The following is a 14106-nucleotide window of genomic DNA, read 5'->3' on the forward strand; positions in this document are numbered from 1 at the left end:
TTTGGTTGCTAATATAACAGCAGAGTAAAATAAGAATTGTCATTTAGGGAGATCATGGTAGCAGCTGTGTGAAGAATGGATTGAAGAAAGAAAAAGAAAAGCAGGGAGACTGGTCTCAGTGGCTCTGAAAATTATTGAGAAAGATGTTAATGATCCCAGTGTAATTGGTGCTTACAGAGACTGTGCTTACAGAGAGCAAAGAACAAGTATATCTAGAATTGATCAGACTTAGCAATGGATTAGATATTGGAGGTAGGGAAGGTTGAAGAATCAAAGTCAGATTTGCAGCGTGGCAATAGTACTGGTGAAGCCAGAAAAAGAAGCCCGTTTGGAGAGCGAGTTAAATACATTTTGGACCTCATTGGCTTAGGAGTTATGACACATCCCCATTGAAAAAGCAGTCAGAAGCTTTGGACTGGAAAGTCCTTGGACACATTTGATAATTTTGAGTAAAAACAAAAATAGCTAATATTTATGGTGTGCTTTCGATGTGATAGGCACTGTTCTTATTATTTTTATATATATTAACTCATTTAATCTTCATAACAGTTCTATTAAGTACTATTCTCTGTTTTACATAAATTTAGGAAAACTCAAGGCATGGTATAAATAAAGTACTATAAAAAGAGGTACAGACATAGTTTAAGGAGACAAGGACAGGACTAGAAGGTTGATTGGCTCTAGATGGTGACTTTGTCTCAGTTTCCACACCTGCAGACTGTGTAGCCCTGCTGTGCAGTGAGGCTGTTGTGAGAATAAATGAGAAGGATGTTGAAATTCTGTGTTGTTTGAGACAAAGAGATCTGAATGAATTTGAGACGATATTCATGGTAAACAGCTGTGAAAGGATGTTGTTTCTGTTGGAATTCATCAGTCTCAGTGAAGAAGCAGGTGAGGGGATATGGTGACATCTCAGGCTCATCCACCTCAGTGATGGTGATATAATGGGAAGAAGCCTGGTTGGAGGTCACAATCACTGTGTTCTAGTTCTGGGGTTGCCACTGACTCACTGTGTTGTCTCTAGCACATCCCTCTTTTTCATTAATTATGAAACAGACTCAATGTCTTCCTTTATTTTCCTGTGACAGGGATGGTGTTTTATATGCTCAGCAACATGTGTATACCTTCATTTTGATAAGATTTCCACATTTGTAGGGAAATAAATAATGTGTCAGGCTTTTTGGGCCGTATAGTTTTGGGCCTTTGAATAATTGAATCAGCCAGTTAAAGCTCTTTTAAGGCATATGACAAGTAAATATAACTAACTTAATTATTAAAATATATTAAGCTTTTAGAAAAGTTTGAGTGTTAGTTTTTATTCTCCTAGCTGTTTATAGGTAATAAAACAAGCAAATGTGTGCCAGTTTACCTAAATAAATTCTTTTATTTTCAAAAACTTTAATACAAAAACTTTACAGATTTTAAACATAAATTTATTAGAGTCATCATGGCAGATTTCACTTATGTCATAACTTTATCTTTGATAATTATAACAGTTGCACTATTAATAGACATAGTCATAACTTTATTCTCCTTTCTGTAGTGTATAGATTAATTACTCTTGTCATCTTTCCTTGCCTTTTATTAATAATCTAGCTGCATAAAGTGCATAAAAAATAAAATTACAGCTGGGTGTGGTGGCCCATGCCTATAATCCCAGCACTTTGGGAGGCTGAGGTGGGAGGATCATCTGAGGTCGGGAGTTTGAGACCAGCCTGACCAACATGGAGGAACCCCGTCTCTACCAAAAATACAAAATTTGCCGGGTGTGGTGGTGCATGCCTGTAATCCCAGCTACTCAGGAAGGCTGAGGCAGGAGAATCACTTGAACCCGGGAGGTGGAGGTTGCGGTGAGCTGAGATTGCGCCACTGCCCTCCAGCCTGGACAAGAGCGAAACTTGGTCTCAAAAAAATAATAAAATAAAATTACAGACTGTTCTCACACAACAATTTTTAATTTTACAAATCAAATTCAGTAGTGTATTAAAGCATAATACACTGTGACAGACTAGATTTTATTCTAGAAATACATTGGATCAGTTTTACAAAATCTGTTAATGCTCTATGTTACATTTATAAATTAATGAAAACAAAGCCTAAAAATTTTAGTCTTTTCTGGTATAGAAAACAACAGTAAAGCAAAACTAATTAGAATTAGAAAGAAGCTTTCTTAACAAGGAATATCCAAACAACTATATTCCAGATACCAACAGCAAATATTATACCAAACTTGCTTTTAATTTTAGAAAAAGGGAAGGTTGTCTGCTGTCATTGCTCTTCATCTGTATTGTCCTGAAGGGGTTGGTTAAAGCAATAAAATAGGAAATGAGAATAAGAAGAAAAAAATAAAGTAGCAGAAGGGAAAGAGACAGTTTTTATTTGTAAATGGCAGTTTTTCTGTTAATCTTCTTGAGTTTTGTGTCAGAACTAACAAGAGTTCAGTAAGATGGCTGGAGAGAAAATACAGTATACAAGCAAGCAGTAAACAGTTTGAAAGTCTAATAGAAAAACTATCCTATTTAGATAGTATCAAAAGTGCTAAAATACTGAGGAATAAACAAGAAATGTTCAAGGTCCCTATAATGAAGGAAACTAGTTTTAACCAAAGGACAAGAATGACTTGACTATGAATAAATGGAGAGAAATACTGTGTTGTGGATGAGAAGGTGTGATTGATGTATTCATATCTGTTTTCTAATTATTGTATCCCCATTTTCTAGCAAAGAGTGGGTGCTCAACAGCTACTTGTGCTAGACACTATTTTGGGTGCTTGGTGTGTACCGTATTCAACATTATATTTAATTACCATAGCTTAATATAGGGAGAATTGATATCTTTACAGTAGTGGATCTCTGTTGAAAACAAAATCCCTTCCCTCTGGGAGCTTATGTTCTAGTCACACACAGACCACTCAGGGGCTCTTAAAATTATTGAGAAAGATGTTAATGACCCCAGTGTAATTGGTGCTTAATACAGAAACTGTGCTTACAGAGAGGAAAGAACAAGTATGTCTAGAATTGATCAGACTTAGCACATGAATGCTAAGACCAGACCACATGAGTGACCACTGATGATAGCTTATATAAGATGATTAGAGAGAGGCTCTCTGAGGATGTGAAGTTTGAGCAGGCACCCAGTATTATAAAAAGTGCCCATTGTTCCCTAATTTAACATATAACTAAATTTAATACAATTTGAATGCAAATTATTGGGGGACGATGTTCATCTGAAAGAATAGCCAAAAAAGTTTTGAAAAGGAAGAATGAGGAGGATGGTTCTCCCAGATAACAAAATGTTATCTTCAGTGACAGTAATTAAAACATTGTGGTATTGGTATAAGAAAAGGTAGTACAGAAAAGGGACCACAGGTCTCTTGCTTAAGCAGCTGTTTGTAGGCCCTGGACAGTTTGCAGTTCTCTCTGAGCTGGCTATATCTACACTGTGTATCTTCTCAAGAAAATATCACTAAAATACTATTGAGCGAAACTGGTGGGCATAGTTAAAGGGATGGCAACCTTGGATATGCTCTGATTTTTAAAAAATTTGTAGATTTTAGTACTTTATTATTAGTTATTACTAGATGGACTAGATGGACTATTACTAGATGGACTAGATGCTCTTTGTGATCTCTTCCAGCCTCATCTTCTGTGACTCCATAGTCCTCTGGGAGTTTTATTTATCCTTTAATTTAATTTAATTTAATTTAATTTTTTTTTTTTTTTGAGACAGAGTCTTGCTCTGTCACCCCGGCTGGAGTGCAGTAGCGTGATCTTGGCTCACTGCAACCTCTGCCTCCTGGGTTCAAGCAATTCTCATGCCTCAACCTCCCTAGTAGCTGGGATTACAGGTGTGCACCACCACGCCCAGATACATCTCTAGTATCTTTACTAGAGACAAGCTTTCACCATGTTGGCCAGGCTGTTCTTGAGCTCCTGGCCTCAAGTGATCTTCCTGCTTTGGCCTCCCAAAGTGCTGGGATTACCTGTATGAGCCACTGTGCCCAGCCTTATATATCTATTAATTTTATTCCAGCAGCAGAAACTCAGCAAAGCTCTCCAGAGTTGGTTCCTCTCCCTGCATCCCAGAAGACTCCATCCTTCTCTACACCCCTTTTCTCTCTACCATAAATAAAGATTCTATTAGGGGTGCCATTTCTTCTGCTCTAAAATGGGAATATTAATCTCTTCATGAGACTATTGTAAAAGTGAAGAAAATAATATATGTGAAAGAGCTTCGTGTTCTCTAAATCACCATAGATTTTAAAGGATCGCTGGGCGAGGTGGCTTATGCCTGTAATCCCAGCTACTTGGGAGGCTGAGGCAGCAGAATCGCTTGAGCCTGGGAGGCCGAAGTTGCAGTAAGCCGAGATCGCGCCACTGCACTCCAGCCTGGGGGATGGGAGTGAAACCCTGCCTCAAAAAAAAAAAAAAAAAATTATTATTATGACAGTGTTTAATTTTCTTGGTAAAGTCAGAACAGTGCTACTTTTGTGTTCTCTATTCTGACCCGCATGAGGTAAAGCTGAGAAAGTGGTATTCTGGTTCACAGTCTGTGGCCTTTGTCCCATCTTTCCTTTCCTAGGTGAAAATTAGTTCTGCTGTGCTTAAAGCTGCGGCCCATCACTATGGAGCTCAATGTGATAAGCCCAACAAGGAGTTTATGCTCTGCCGCTGGGAAGAGAAAGATCCGAGGCGTTGTTTAGAGGAAGGCAAACTGGTCAACAAGTGTGCTTTGGACTTCTTTAGGTAAAAATCTTTGGTATCAGTGCCTACTTGGTTGAAGCATAAAGGTTTAAATGAATAAGTGAACAGCCAGCTAATAATCTGGATTTTATTAGGAAGTACATAGGCTTTGAAATCAGACCAAGGTAAAACATTCAAAGGATGATAATTATTTTTGGTTTTGTTTTTATTATCTGGCAAGTTCTTTTATCTCCATGAATCTCAGTTTCCAAATTGTAAAATAATACCTATCTAGGTTTGCTAAGCAAGTGACTGGTGACCATTTTTGCTACAGCAAGGGGAAAGTCTTTTTGCTGTGAAAAATTTGAAAAGGCACGTAAAACAACCTATCACAGTCCTTTTTAAGCAGGCATTCACTAGGTTTTGTCATTACTACAGAACACAGGTATGATGGAAAGAAAACTGTATTCGGAGTTAGGTTTTAGGTAGGTCATTGTGCTTGATACTTAAGTAAAAAAAAACTAAACAGTGTAATTGTAGGAAAATGTTTTAGCAAGCATATTAGCACTCTATTTAAAAGGAGAGAGAGTGAACTCAAAGGAAATTGGCTCTTGTAACTCTGAAGTCCAGAAATAGGCCTGGCATCAGGCAGGGCTGGATTCAAGGGCTTAAATAATTTCACAACTACTTGATGTCTTTTTGCCTCTCCTCTTTTCACAATCTCTTAGTCCTGGTTTTCTCTGTTGACCTCATTTCAGAAAGACTCTCACCTTGCTGTACCAAAAATGGCCACCAGCCACTCGAGTTGCTGTTCTGTTGATACTTGCTTAGCAAACCTAGACAAAGTGTGCCCTTTATCCAGAAGTGAGCAGAAGCTCCTGAACTGAGTCTAATTGTCCTGGCTGGCGGACTTCGTATACGTATCATTGCATCACTTGTGCTTCAGGAGATAAAAAGCTCTAATTGGTCAGGCCTGAGATGGGGAGTGGACTTAGCTTCATCCAAACCACATTGCTGAGAGACAGGGAGGGGTTGTTCCCAAAGGAAAATTAGAAGGATGTTACAGAAGAATGGGGAATGACTGCTGGCTAGGCAGAAACCACCGATGTCCACTACAATGAAGTTAGAGAAAAAAAATAGATACCTTAGCACAGTAGCTGCTTTCCTCCTTTCTTGCATCTGCTGTCTCTGTCCCTATGCAAAGATATTTTTGTGGTTATAATCATAGTATGTATACATTGAGAAATTCATTTTTCACTTGATATTATTGGAAACATCCTTCGAAGTTGCTATATAGTCTTCATGATCATCTTTTTTTTTTTTTTTTTTTTTTGAGACGGAGTCTCACTCTGTTGCCCAGGCTGGAGTGCAATGGTGTGATCTTGGCTCACTGCAACCTCTGCCTCCTGGCTTCAAGCGAGTCACATGTCTCAGCCTCCTGAATAGCTGGGTCTACAGGCCTGCGCCACTACGCCTGGCTAATTTTTTTGTATTTTTGGTAGAGATGGGGTTTCAGCATGTTGGCCAGGCTGGTCTTGAACTCCTGACCTCAAGTGATCAGCTCTCCTTGGCCTCCCAAAATGCTGGGATTGCAGGTGTGAGCCACCGCACCTGGCCATGATCATCATTCTTAATGGTTATATATTATTCCATCAGTGGATAAACCAACCATAACGTACCTGACCAATTCCTGTTATTGAACATCATTGTTGATTTCAGTTTTTGATTATTTTGGATAAATCTGCAGTGATTACCTTTGCGTATAGATCATTTTCATCAGTTAATAATTCCTTGGCATAAATTTCCTAACAGTGAGTTTACTCTATAAAGGGCTTTGAACATCATTATGGCTCTTGAACTGTATCGCTTTTTTTTTTTTTTTTTGAGGTGGGGTGTCGCTCTGCCCAGGCTGGAGTGCAGTAGCACGATCTTGGCTTACTGCAAGCTCCGCCTCCCGGCTTCACACCATTCTCCTGCCTCAGCCTCCCGAGTAGCTGGGACTATAGGCACCCAGTACCACGCCTAGCTAATTTTTTGTATTTTTAGTAGAGACGGGGTTTCACGATGGTCTCAATCTCCTGATCTTGTGATCCATCTGCCTTGGCCTCCCAAAGTGCTGGGATTACAAGCGTGAGCCACCGTGCCCAGCAAATGCTTTTGTTTTTTAAATGTTGGATCAATTTATGCTGTCCTCAGCGCTGGATTCTGGTATGCATAGTATTTAAATATTTGGGAGGTGCAAATATTTAATTTGCAGTATTTGGGAGGTGCAAATGTTTCAATTTGCATTGATTTGATTGCCAGCGAGATTGAGTGTGTGTGTGTGTTTATTTAAACAATTTTTCTTTTTTTTTTTGAGACAGAGTCTCACTCTGTCACCCAGGCTGTAGTGCTGTGGCGTGATCTTTGTTCGCTGCAACCTCTGCCTCCTGGGTTCAAGCGATTCTCATGCCTCAGCCACCTGAGTAGCTGGGATTACGGGTGTGTGCCACCTGCCTGGCTAATTTTTGTATTTTTAGTAGAGATGGGGTTTCGCCATGTTGGCCAGGCTGGTCTTGAACTCCTGGCCTCAAGTGATCCACCCACCTTGGCCTCCCAAGGTGCTGGGATTACAGGCATGAGCCACAGCATCCAGCCTAAACAATTTTTATTTTCTAAGAGAACTTTTGCGAGCATTTTTTCCATGGCCCAGTGGTAGTACATTTTAAGGAATGTTTGGATTTCACAAATTCCCAAGGTGCCTAACTGCCTCCATAGAGGAATTTCTCACTGCTGAAGTTGCTGGTTTTAGGCATTAGTAGATAATTGTTAGGTATGGGTAACAGGGTCCAGAACAGGGATCCGTGCTACTAGAGTAGTGGCTTGCAGCCCGTCTGCTGCTGCTGCGTTTTGGAGGAATATAAAACTCCCATTGGAAATGGTTGCTTTCTACCAAAGTGATTCTTGAGTAGAAGTTATGTGGGTGCAGGTTATGCTTAGTATACCCGGAAGGGAAACCTAAGAAGCTGGTGACATTGGTGGACCTCTAGGAGAGCAACTGAGTGGCTTATTGGGCAGGGTGGAAAGCAGATTTTTCACTGTATACTTCCTTAAGCCATCTCTGAGATCCTTCCTTCCTGATCCATGTTAAACAAGATTCATGTGAGAGTGTAGCTAGATTTCTGGAGTATGACAGGTAAGCACTTAAATAATAAAATTATTATTTCATTGGGAGAAAGAGGTGTTCTGAATTTCACTGCCTCAAGTATGGCTTTTACATAAAATGATGGTATTTTATTCTTGCTTGAACATGCATACTAGCAGGGTTGAATGATAAGATAAGGAGGATTTTGCAAAAAACTGAAACTTATTCTTCTTATACACAGAAGTTAAATTTTCTCTAGCCATTTTTGATGGCCACAGAATGAATTATATGCTAGCCTGCTTCTTAACAGAGAATACCAAATATAATATAACTTTGTTCTTGATAGCAAGGATTAATATCTATTTTTGTTCAATGCGTAAATAAAATGAGGACCTTGAGCTTTTGAGGAGTGGAGTACAGTTTGTCTTTATACTGAATGATCCCAGGATCTTCTGCTTGTTAGTTTGTGTATTTGCTTTTTATAATTCTGTCTCTTCCTTTGCCGTTGTCTGTCACGTTTGACTTCTATCAGCATGTCCATGATTTAATTATGCCTCCTTCTCTTCTAAATTTGCTAAGCTGATACCCTTAGAGGAATTGGATCTGAAGAAAAGAATAAATAGGCCCCAAGTAAGGAGTTCCCCTCTGAGTAAAATAGGCGTGCATTAGGCTACGCTCTTTTCTTCTTACTATATAAAGAAATTAGGTTTTCTACCTCAGAAATCTTTTTTGTTTACTAACTTGTTCTCAAATTGAGGATCCTGAAGTTGTCTTGTAAGTGAGGTAAGAATATATACTCATATACCTTTCAAAAAGCAAGGCTATGTATTTGAGATCTGTACCTATTTTTTTCTCACTTTTCTGTTTTTCATTGTTTTGCAAAGAGATGCCCCTAACCCAGCTTTCTTTTCCAGGCAGATAAAACGTCACTGTGCAGAGCCTTTTACAGAATATTGGACTTGCATTGATTGTACTGGCCAGCAGTTATTTCATCACTGACGCAAACAGCAGGCAAAGTTTGACGAGTGTGTGCTGGACAAACTGGGCTGGGTGCGGCCTGACCTGGGAGAACTGTCAAAGGTAAAAAGGCTTCTGCTGGAGGTCTCACTTTCTGACTCGGGTGGGATAAAGGCAGGAGGTGGTCAGCAAAGGGTCTCTGTAAATACAGATATGATGTAAGAACTTACCAGATTTACCAAGCATATTAATTAGGCAGTGATTATACACAATCCAGAAAGGAATTTTTAAAAATAGAAATATTTCTGGCCGGGCGTGGTGGCTCACACCTGTAATCCCATCACTTTGGGAGGCTGAGGTGGGCAAATCATGAGGTCAGGAAATCGAGACCATCCTGGCTAACATGGTAAAACCCCGTCCCTACTAAAAATACAAAAAATTAGCCGGGCGTGGTGGTGGGCGCCTGTAGTCCCAGCTACTTGGGAGGCTGAGGCAGGAGAATGGTGTGAACCCGGGAGGTGGAGCTTGCAGTGAATGGAGATTGTGCCACTACCTCCACTCCAACCTGGGCAACAGAGTGAGACTCCGTCTCAAAAAAAAAAAAAAAAATTTCTTTAGGCCTTCTAGCATGTGCAGATTTGTTTTTAGTTAATTAGCTAATTAAAGAACAGAAGGGAGTAGAGAAAGATAAAGTATTAGTGAAACACTGTCAGTTGAAAACATTGTGGAGGTTATTGTGGAATTCACTGGGGAAATAGGATCAGGCTTATGCCATATTTTTCAGAACATATCTAAGATTTTTTTTTTTAAACTACATTCTTGTAGTTTTAAAAGTGTTTCTCTTTCTCCTATATTTCCTATCTTAGTTGTGACACCACCGTCTGTTGAAACATCAGAGCTAGAAACCTGAATTCTTCATTCCCTACTGATTCCATGCAGTCATCACTTCATTTAGATTAGCATCTTCTGGAATTTTTTTTTTTTAATCCTCTCATTGTTCCTGCTGCTGTTATCTTATTCTTGGACAGGAGTTCTTAACCTGGGGTACATGAATTTCTGGGAGAGGAGGGTGGATCAATGTGGGCTTTAGATGAAATTGAAGAATTGAGGATTAAATTACACCTCCACAAGAAGAGTGATCTGTGTGGAAAACAAATCTTACGTCACTGTGTTTTTAAAAACTGTACGGGGACTCTGCATTGCTGGTGAGATAAAGCATCTTCTCCATAATATGGCATGCAGGCCCTTTATGATCTGACCCATCCCTGCTTCTTCAGCCTCAGCTCCCTCCGTTCCCTGTGGGGCAGCACAGGTAGCAAGGCATGGAGGAAAAAACTCAGGTCTCACTCTCTCTCCTAGGCTGGAATGCAGTGGTGCAATCACAGCTCACTGCAGCCTTGACTTCCTGGGCACAGGTGATTCTCCCACCTCAGCCTCCCAAGTAGCTGGGACTACAGGCGCAGGCCACCATGCCCAACTAATTTTTGTATTTTAGTAGAGACAGGATTTTGCTGTATTACCCAGTCTGGTCTTGAGATCCTGAGCTCAAGCAGTCCTCCCACCTTAGCCTCCCAGTGTGATGGGATTACAGGTCACCATACCTGGTCTAGTTCCCTTCTCTTTGTGTATAGCATCTGTGAATGGTTGGATTATAAGCTTGGTGTCATAAGTAATAACTTAGCAATTTTTTTGTCTTTTATATCTGGCTTGATTATTTTCAGATACTTTCTGATGTACTGAACATATTATTTTAAATAGTTGATAATTCTAGGTTGGAAAGTGGTAGAACTTATACATGTAACAAATAAAACTACCTTTTCTCATTTCTGACTTATGAAAGAAGAAATAACAAGTCATGCTAGTAAGAAAGCATATTTATTCTTGAATCTTTGTATTAACATTTTTTAAAACTCTGTGAGATAAAAAAAAATTCTCTTAACTCTTTTCAAAAGTGTATTTCTCGATCAGGTGCCATGGCTCACACCTGCAATTCTAGCACTTTGGGAGGCTGAGGCAGGAGGATCGCTTGAGCTCATGAGTTCAGGACTAGCCTGGGCAACATTTTTTTTGTTTTTCTTTTTGAAGTGGAGTCTCACTCTGTCACACAGGCTGGAGTATAGTGCCACGATCTCTGCTCACTGCAACCTCTGCCTTCCGGGTTCAAGCAATTCTGCCTCAGCCTCTTGAGTAGCTGGGATTACAGGCACCCGCCACCATGGCCAGCTAAATTTTGTATTTTTAGTAGAGATGGGGTTTCACCATGTTGCCTGGGCTGGTCTTGAACTCTGACCTCAAGTGATCCACCTGCCTCAGCCTCCCAGAGTGCGGGGATTACAGGCATGAGCCACTGTGCCCAGCCAATTTCATAAATGTCTTTAATTCCTTAAAGGAGCTGCAAATACCAGGGAACCACTAGTGGATCATTAGGAACCATCTGTACTTATGACAGGGCGGTGGGATAACTTTCAAAAGCAAACAAACAAAACTAGTAGACTTGAAGACTTAGGTTCCAGCTTTAGCTCTGACATTAGTGTGTATCTTATCTTAGGCATGCTAACCTCCCTGGTCTTCATCTGTGCACTAGAGATAATAATGCCTCATAAGGTGGTTATAATAATAATTGTGTGATTGTATACACAAAAGCTCTGTTCCCAATAAAAGGTTTCTGAATTTATACATCTAGGAAGATGAATCTGGTCATTTTACATGAGGTGACTTAAGAGTTCAGAGCAGTGGCTTAATACAACCAAAGTTTATTTCTTGCGCATGGGTTCAATGGGCGCTGGTGGGGTTGGGGAGCAGGGGTCTCTCATCATCTTGGTTATTGAGATCGTGGTCTCCCATTGTGACACCTGCTTTCATGAGTCACTGAGGGAGGGAAAGAGCATGTGGTGGTGAATTTGCACTGGTTTTTAAAACATCTACCCAGAAGTGATGCATCCCTTCGGCTCACATTTGATTCGCTGAAGCAAGTTACAGGGCCATGGCTAACCTCAGAGGGATGGGGGATGTGCAATCCCACCGTGAGGGTGTAAAGAGGAGAATCAGGCTATTTGGTAAACTGTGCTAATTACCACCATGATATCACATGTAGAGATACAAATATATGCTGTATATAAATATAAATATACACATATTTTATTTTTTCTTTCTAGAGAGGGTCTTGCTCTGTCACCCAGGCTGGAGTGTAGTGGTGCAATCTCGGCTCACTGCAACCTCCACCTCCTGGGCTCAAACCATCCTCCCACCTCAGCAACCCTCGCCCCCCAGGAGCTGGGACTACAGGTGCACACCATGCCCAGCTAATTTTTAATATTTTTTTGTAGAGACAGCATTGTGCTATGTTGCCCAAGCTAGTCTCCTGGGCTCAAGTGATTCTCCTGCATCGGCCTCCCAAAGTGCTGAGATTACAGATGTGAGCCACTGTACCCAGCAGATATTTCATTTTTTAAAATGCTGCAGTTATACCATATAGATAGTGTTTGGCAACTGCTGTTTTAGCAGTACCTCATATACATCTTTCTCTGTTAGTATATATAGATTCATTTCATTTTAACAACCTAATAGTCCATTTTATATACCACAATTTATTGACAGTTGTTGTTTCTACGTGTTTTCTTTGCTATTACAAAGAGTGGTGCAATTAACATCACCCTTCAGACTCTTTTTTTTTTTTTTTTTTGAGACAGAGTCTCACTCTGTCACCCAGGCTGGAGTGCAATGGCACTATGTTGGCTCACTGCATCCTCCACCTCCCAGGTTCAAGCAATTCTCGTGCCTCAGCTTCCAGAGTAGCTGGGATTACAGGTGTGTGCCACTATGTCTAGCTAAGTTTTGTATTTTCAGTAGAGATGGGGTTTCACCATGTTGGCTAAGCTGGTCTTGAACTCCTGACCTCAAGTGATCTGCCCCCTCTTGGCCTCCCGAAGTTTTGGGATTACAGGCATGAGCCACTGCACCTGGCCTTTTCAGACATTTTAAGTGTGTATTTGTGCAAATACTTCTGTAGAATAAATTCCTAGGAATTGTTGGATGAAAGGGCATATGTGCTTTATATTTTGATTGTTACTATCAAATTGCCCTCAGCAGGGTTTGAGACTGCCTGTTTTTGCATATCTGCTCCAATACTATATACTATTCATCTTGTGTATCTTTGCCAGAGTGACAGGTAAAAATGTGTTCTTTTAATTTACATTTCTCTGATTGTCAACAAGGTTAAACTTTTTGCATAAGTTAATTTGTCATTTGTCTTGCTTCATCTGTGAAATGACTGAATCTATTTTTTGTTCATTTTATCTTTTGGGTTGTTTTGTGTATGTTTTTTCTTATTGGTTTGTAAATATTATGGTTACTTTTTATCTCATATGCATTGTAAATATTTCCCCGTTGGTTATTTAAATGTCTACCAAATATTCATTTGCCTTGCATGATCCACATTACAATTAAAAAATTTCTTCTTCTCATTCACTAAAAACAGTCCTTAATTACTTTTGACTTGTTAGCTCAAGAAGGCAGAAGAAACACATAATTCTGCCTTCAGGTGCTATGAAATACCTAGTGAATTAAGAGATTGTGTGGAGAGGCTTAGAGTTTTCCATATCCATGGAACTGGATATTTTATATGAAACTTTCACATAGATTTATCTAACATGACTTTGACTTTGTGCAGTAAGTATGGTAGATTTCATTATTTCTGTTGTACAGATGTCCCTGCATCTATAGATTTGGGTTTGAATCCCCACCAGGTATTAGTTCTGTCACATGGGGCATCATGGTACTTAGGGGGTTATTCCATGTTAATCATACATGTAACATGTATGGCAAAGTCAGTACGCAATCAGTGTTTGTTCTCTTTCAACTCTTCCACTCTTCAGAGGTGTTAAGAGACACACAGCTTAGATCTAGAGGCTGGCTCTCCTGGCTTGTAGGCCAGGTCTTTTTCTGGTGGACTGTATTGCTCCTCTGAAGAGAGTGTGAGTTCCTGGCCCCTTTAGAAATAAGAACATCAGAGTTAGTGTTTACATAAGTCCTTCAGTGCAGGACTGGGCTTTGAGCCTGGATGTTGGTTTTATTTAAAAAGCACATTTCTCACTTATATAAATAATCCTTGTACATTGCTTAAAAATTTGGAAAAAATATTTTTAAAACATTTATAGTCCTACCATTGAGATGGAATGACTGCTTTCACGTTCGAGCATTTCTTTCCAGTATTTCTTCTGGGCATATATATTTTTTTGTTTTACAAATCTGATACGATTTTATTGTATCATTAACATTAATGCCCACATTATAATTTAAACATTTTTCCTTGCTATACAACTTTTTGTTAATGTCATTTTAATT

At 39.7% G+C, this 14106-nt stretch overlaps 1 pseudogene; it reads left to right on the forward strand.

Moving 5' to 3' along the window:
- LOC129527859 (NADH dehydrogenase [ubiquinone] 1 alpha subcomplex subunit 8-like) overlaps positions 1-14106 on the forward strand; it is a 66213-nt pseudogene that overhangs the window by 2770 nt on the left and 49337 nt on the right.

Source organism: Gorilla gorilla, chromosome 19 (assembly GCF_029281585.2).
Source record: "Gorilla gorilla gorilla isolate KB3781 chromosome 19, NHGRI_mGorGor1-v2.1_pri, whole genome shotgun sequence".
Classification (NCBI taxonomy): Eukaryota; Metazoa; Chordata; class Mammalia; order Primates; family Hominidae; genus Gorilla; species Gorilla gorilla.